General features: G+C 37.1%; 1 long non-coding RNA gene across 1 annotated transcript; it reads left to right on the forward strand.

Annotated features, from left to right (window-relative positions):
* The first annotated feature begins 1,372 nt into the window (after nucleotides 1–1,372).
* Nucleotides 1,373–6,063, forward strand: LOC146394684 (uncharacterized). Its single transcript, XR_014835190.1, has 2 exons — nucleotides 1,373–1,457; nucleotides 5,217–6,063. It is a non-coding gene; the product is annotated as an uncharacterized LOC146394684 (long non-coding RNA).
* Nucleotides 6,064–6,560: the final 497 nt, after the last annotated feature.

A 6,560-nucleotide genomic window follows, 5' to 3' on the forward strand; every position in this document is an offset into this window, starting at 1 on the left:
CTTGTCAAAGTACCTGGCCAATTAAATAGGTTCTTCAATCATTGCAAAGCTCAAGAAGAGTTCCCCATGTAGAGAAGACAATCTTTTCTAACAAGACTTTACACACAGAAGAGGCAGTAGCCTATCTGCAAGGGAAGGCTTCAGTCCAGTGTGAAAACATACAGACCATGACCACAACATATTTATATCTATAAAACAGAGAAAGTTGTATGAAATCAATTTGCCAGAACTTGAATGGTCCATTAGTCAGGTTAAAATGTCTAATACAAATGTCTAGGAGCAGTACAAACAGGCTTCCTGGTTTGTATTTCAGACAAGTGAGACAAGTGGGGCAGATAGTTTTTTTCAGCCTTGTTAATGTTTTCCCACCAATATTGATTCATGAGGCTATCATTTTGTTAGTAGACTAATGGTTTAATGCATGTGCAATGGTGAAGAGTGAGAATTTTAGAGTTTCTGATAAGACTGGGTTGTTATTTGGCCCAAACCAAAGCTTTCTCTTTTTATCAAACTTGTGTTTTCCCTTTTATGATGCCAATTGTTGGGCTTCTCTAGCTAGTTTTCTAAGTTATTGTTTGGGGAAATATTTCTTTGGAACATGAGAGGTTTAGCTGCTCTTGGTTCCTTTAAAGGCAGTGGCATTCCCTGAGGAAACCTCAGCAAGCTGATTTCCCTTAGCTTCTAGAAAGTCAAATTTAGAATGCCCCAGAATTTTAATAATAGAAAAAATGGCAGTTAATAGTATTGCTTCCAATAATTCCTGAACATAGGGGACATTTTTAATTTTTTTTCCTCTGGAAGCAAGGAATCCATGTTACTCTCACAAACATTCCAAAATCCTGAGCTACTATGAAAACATATCTACTATCAGAATAAGTATTCGTTGTTTTGTCCTTGGCTAAAATACAAGCCCGTGTAAGAGAATATGATTCAGGCTGTTGGACCAAAGTAGCCATAGGTAAAGCTACTGCCTCAATCAAAAAACATGTAATAGCATAGTAAGAACAGTATTTGCCATTGTCACCTTAAATAAGAACCATAAGTTAACCATGAGAAGTCATCATTATCTAAAGGAATTTGCTGCAGATCATCACGAGGTGGTCCATCAGTGTTAAGCAGTGGTTAATAACTTCATCAGTGATGGGTGGGGGAGGTAAGAGTAGCAGGATTAAAGGTATTATAATGGAAAATAGTTATGATAGGAGCATTTAGCAAAAGGACTTCATAGGAGATAAGGCATCTGACTGAGAAATGCTGAGTTGAGAATTCAGAAGGTCTTCTATTGCATAAGGTTGAAAAAAAAGGTTAAAGAGGATGCCACAATGATTTTCTTAGTGGCCTTAACCAAATGGGCAGTGGTCATAATGGCTGTAGGGCAAAGGGTATATTCCCACATCACAGGATTCAGTCACTGGCTGTAATACCTTCTGGGCATATGGTGGTCTCTGTGTTTTGGGGTGAGTAACCCAAGGGCAATCCCTTACCTTTTATATTCATAAAGGAAAAAGGGAATCTTGTAAATGATATCCCTAAGGGCAGATGGATTCCTCACTCTACTTTAAGGCCTTGAAGGCTATGCCAACTGGTTCTTCCCATAAAAAATGGGTCAGGATTGTTATTGTTGAGTAAAACATACAGAAGTTTGGCCATAAGAGAGAAATTTGGAATCCAGTTTCAACAATAACCAACTAGCCCAAGAAAACCTTGTAGTTGGTTAATTTTGGGTTTGGGGAAACTTAGAAAACTATGAAGTCTATCTGGTGTAGCCCTTGTTTTAATATCAGAGGTCCTAAATATTAAACCTGGGTTTGGAAAAGGCAGTTTTTCTTTGGTGAGTTTTATGTCTCTTGAAGTCTATTAAGTTTAGCAAGTAGACATTTTCTTTCTTTATCTTTTTGCTTTTTTATGGCTGCATCTGCAGCATATGGAAGTTCCTGGGCTAGGGGTTCAATCAGAGCTGCAGCTGCTGGCCTATGCCATAGCCACAGCAGCACAGGATCTGAGCCATGTCTGTGACCTACTCTGAAGCTCACTGCAACACCAGATCTTAGATCCCTAACCCACTGAGTGAGGCCAGGGGTCGAACCCACATCCTCATGGAGTCTAGTTAGGTTCTTAACCTGCTGACCATGATGGGAAATCTGATACTGTCTTTCTGTAAGAATGCTTTACTAGGAGAGAAAAGAGGTAAATCACCCATATATTTCAACAAAGTAGAATCTCTAGAAAACTTTATGACATCCAGATGAGCCTTCAAGATTTTCTGAAGGAATAAGAAGGGCTCTCAGTAAAACTCTGAGGCATCGTTGTTCAGGTAAACTGTTTTTCTTCCTAAGTGAAGGCAAAAATGTATTGACTAACTTCATCAACTGAAATACTAAAGAATGCACAGTATTAATCAATTATAGTAAATAATTTCCTTCTGGTAGGGATGGATGTTAGTAACATATGAGTGTGAGAAACAATAAGATGTTGAGGCATAGCAAAGTTGTTTATTGCTCAGAGGACCTGGACAAACCTCCCTCAGTCCTTAGGTTTTTTTCATTGGTAAAATGGGAGTATTACAGAGGTTAGTACAAAGAATTATAAGATCTTGAGCCTTGTAATTTTTACATTATGGACTTTATGGCTTGAAAGACTTCTTTACATAAAAGACATTGATTAATTCTGTGAAGAGTTTTTCAGAGATCTATTTGAATTTTTTTGTTTGTTTGTTTGTTTTGCTATTTCTTGGGCCGCTCCTGCGGCATATGGAGATTCCCAGGCTAGGGGTCCAATCGGAGCTGTAGCCACCAGCCTACACCAGGACCACAGCAACGCGGGATCCGAGCCGCGTCTGCAACCTACACCACAGCTCAGGGCAACGCCGGATCGTTAACCCACTGAGCAAGGGCAGGGACCGAACCCGCAACCTCATTGTTCCCAGTCGGATTAGTTAACCACTGCGCCACGACGGGAACTCCTATTTGAATCTTTATGGGAGGTGTACTGTGAATTTTGCTGATATCAGTTAGAGATTTTGCCTGTAAGGAAGGTGGTAGCTGATTCAATAAGAACAAATAATTGGTGTTTACAGAATCAGCTTAATTACCATTAGAGATGGAGAAAATAAAATGTATCAAATGGTTATTTAATTAACCTAGTTGGCTACTTTGACTACAGTCAAATTCTAGAAGTTTTCCTCCATTTGGGGAGAAAGAAATTCTAGCATGATACTTCTCTAAGAATTCTCAAGCTAATACATGTATAAAGGAGAAGGATCTAAGGAGAAAATTGTGTGTATCTATCAATGGGCCTAAACAAAAAGGCAATGTTTTCAGAAACAGAAACATATTAACTTTCATTAGAGATCCCCACTATTTGAACCATTTTAGTATTTCGAGGCAGGAGCTATTTTATAGCAGTGGGGTTGATCCCTGAGAGTGTGGCTCCAATGTCAACTAGGACTGGAAGAGATTCGTTGGCAATCTGGAGAAATGTTTCTTCAAGCTGACTAAGAAGGATTATTGGGAAAAGTCCCACTAGTTCCTCAGAGTTCCATCATTGATAATTCAGAGCATATAGGAAAGACTGGTTAGAGAGCTTGAAGGCACCTAAAGCACTTCAATTTGTAACAATCTCTGTTCCAATATCTTGCTTCTTTGCAATAATAGCAGAAACTAAGCTGGTTTTGGTTTTGTTTAGAAGATTTAATTTGCTGGAGTTGAAGATTAAGAATGTTTGTGGTCTTCCTTGGAGGTGATTTATCTAGAATGGAAGAAAGCTGATATGCCAGATTAATTAAATCTGAAGTAGACATAGTTTTCCATTCCATCCATGTCCTTTTTACAAGAAGGGAAAAGTCCTGGTTCATTCTATTAATATACATAGAGTTAAAAGCTAGTTAGGTGGAATCAACACCTGGAGGAAGAAGAGAATTTTCTTTAAAAATAATCTGAAGTCAGAGTTCCTTCATGACTCAGCGGAAATGAATCTGAATAGGATTCATGAGGACGAAGTTTCGATCCCTGGCCTTGCTCAGTGGGTTAAGGATCCAGCATTGCCACGAGCTGTGGTGTAGGTTGCAGACTTGGCTCAGATCTGGCATTGCTGTGGCTGTGGTGTAGGCTGGCAGCTACAGCTCCAATTTGACCTTTAGCCTGGGAACCTCCATACGCCATGGGCGCAGCCCTAAAAAGCAAAAAAAAAAAAAAAAAAAAAAAAAAAAAAGACCCAAATTCTCTGATGGCTTTCAGGGAAAGGTTTATAAAGAGAGTGTGGGAGGGGGTCTGTGGGGTATGTGATCAGCTCACGGACATTCTTCTAATTGGTTGGCAATAAGGTAATTGGGAGTCAGCATCATCAACCTTCTGGTTCCAACTGGTTTGGGGCCTTATACTTGTGGGCAGCATACAGTTAACTTCTTCCATTTGGTGAGGGTTTCAGTATCTGCAAAACAGCTCAAAGGACATGGCTCAGAATGTTGTCCACAGCCCTTGAGGAAGAACTAAATATCCTTGACTTTGCTGAATGCCTAAAGTAATATTATTTTCTCTTGCTTGACTGTTTTCCTTTCATTTTTCGTTTTCTCACTTCTCTGATTAAATTTATTCTTTGACTAAAGTTTTTCTATAGATTAAGGCAGGCAGAGGACATGCATGAAAGTCTATTCAGGGAAGACCCCACAGGCCCCTGCTCAGTTACAGTTTGATAATGTTCAGATCTTTTACACACTTACTGATTTCTGTCTATATGTTCTATCAATTACTGAAAGAAAGGTGGAGTCTCCAAATATAATTGTGGATTAGTCCACTTCTCCTTTTATTTTCATCTATTTTGTCTCATATATTTTGAAGTTCTGATGTTAAGTGTATACCTGTCTAGGATTCAATTTTCTCTTAATAATTTCTGTGTGTTATTGTTTAATAGCCTTGATATTACTCCTCATATTAATATAGCTATTACAACTAACTCTGGGCTAATGTTTGAATGGTTTATTGTTCTCCATCCTTTTGTCTTTAACCTACTATAGCTTTATATTTAAAGTCAGTTTCTCATAATCAGGATAGAGTTAGGCCTTGGTCTTTTTACCAATCTAATCTGAAATCTCTTGTAAGTAGTGTGGTTAGGTAATTCATACTTAATGTGATTTTTGATATTTTTCTATTTGTTCTATCTATGCTTTGTTTTCTTGATTTTCTTGTATTAATTAAGATTTTTTTTATCTCTTATTATAGAAATGCAAATCAAAACTACTATGAGGTACCTCCTCACACCAGTCAGAAAGCCCATCATTAATAAGTCCACAAATAACAAGTGCTGGAGAGGGTGTGGAGAAAAGGGCACCTTCTTTCACTTTTGATGGAAATGTAAATTGGTACAACCACTATGGAAAACAGTATGGAGGTATCTTAGAAAACTAAATATAGAGCTACCAGATGACCCAGCAACACCACTCTTGGGCGTATATCTGGACAAAACTTTCCTTGAAAAAGGCACATGCACCTGCATGTTCACTGCAGCACTATTCACAATAGCCAAGACATGGAAACAACCCAAATGTCCATCAACATATGAATGGATTAGGAAGATGTGGTATATATACACAATGGAATACTACTCAGCCATAAAAAAGAACAAAATAATGCTATTTGCAGCAACATGGATGGAACTAGAGACTGTCATACTGAGTGAAGCAAGTCAGAAGGAGAAAGACGAATATCATATGATGTCATTTATATATGGAATCTAATATATATGGCACAAATGAACCTTTCCACAAAAAAGAGAATCATGGACATGCAAGGGGGATGGGGAAGGAATGGGATGGACTAGGAATCTGGGGCTAATAGATGCAAACTATTGCTTTTGAATGGATAAGCAATGAGATCCTGTTGTATGGCATTGGGAACTATATCTAGTGACTTATGATGGAGCATGATAATGTGAGAAAAAGGAAAGTATATGTGTATGTGTGATTGGGTCACCTTCCTGTACAGCAGAAAATTGACAGAACGCTATAAACCAGATATAATGGAAAAAAAGAAAAATCATTAAATAAAAAAAAGATTTTTTGTGATCTCATTATATCTCCTTTATTGATTTATTATGTATACTGTTTTTTTTAAAATTGGTTTTACTATATGGGAATGAATATGTGTATATGTATAAGTGAATTGCTTTGTCATACAGCAGAAATTAACACATTATAAATCAACAATATTTTAACAAAATTTTTTGTAAAAATTAGTTTTAGTGATTACAATTTGGTCTATAAAATACTTATTTAATTAATCAAAGCCTAACTTTAAATAATTTTACATAGTTTCAAGTGCATTATATAGAACTTAAAATTGAAAATACCCAATATCGCCCAACATTTGTGCTATTATTGTCATACATTTAACTTTTTTTTTTTTTTTAAATTTTCCCACTGTACAGCAAGGGGGTCAGGTTATCCTTAGATGTATACATTGCAGTTACAGTTTTTTCCCCCACCCTTTCTTCTGTTGCAACATAACTTTTATATATACTATAAACTATATAAAACTTTGCTATTACTTTGCTTTAGACTCTATATT

Source organism: Sus scrofa, chromosome X (assembly GCF_054392235.1).
Source record: "Sus scrofa isolate SSC_HxYL_T2T_F1_AM1 chromosome X, Sscrofa_HxYL_maternal_Yorkshire_Landrace_v2.0, whole genome shotgun sequence".
In the NCBI taxonomy this organism is placed as follows: domain Eukaryota; kingdom Metazoa; phylum Chordata; class Mammalia; order Artiodactyla; family Suidae; genus Sus; species Sus scrofa.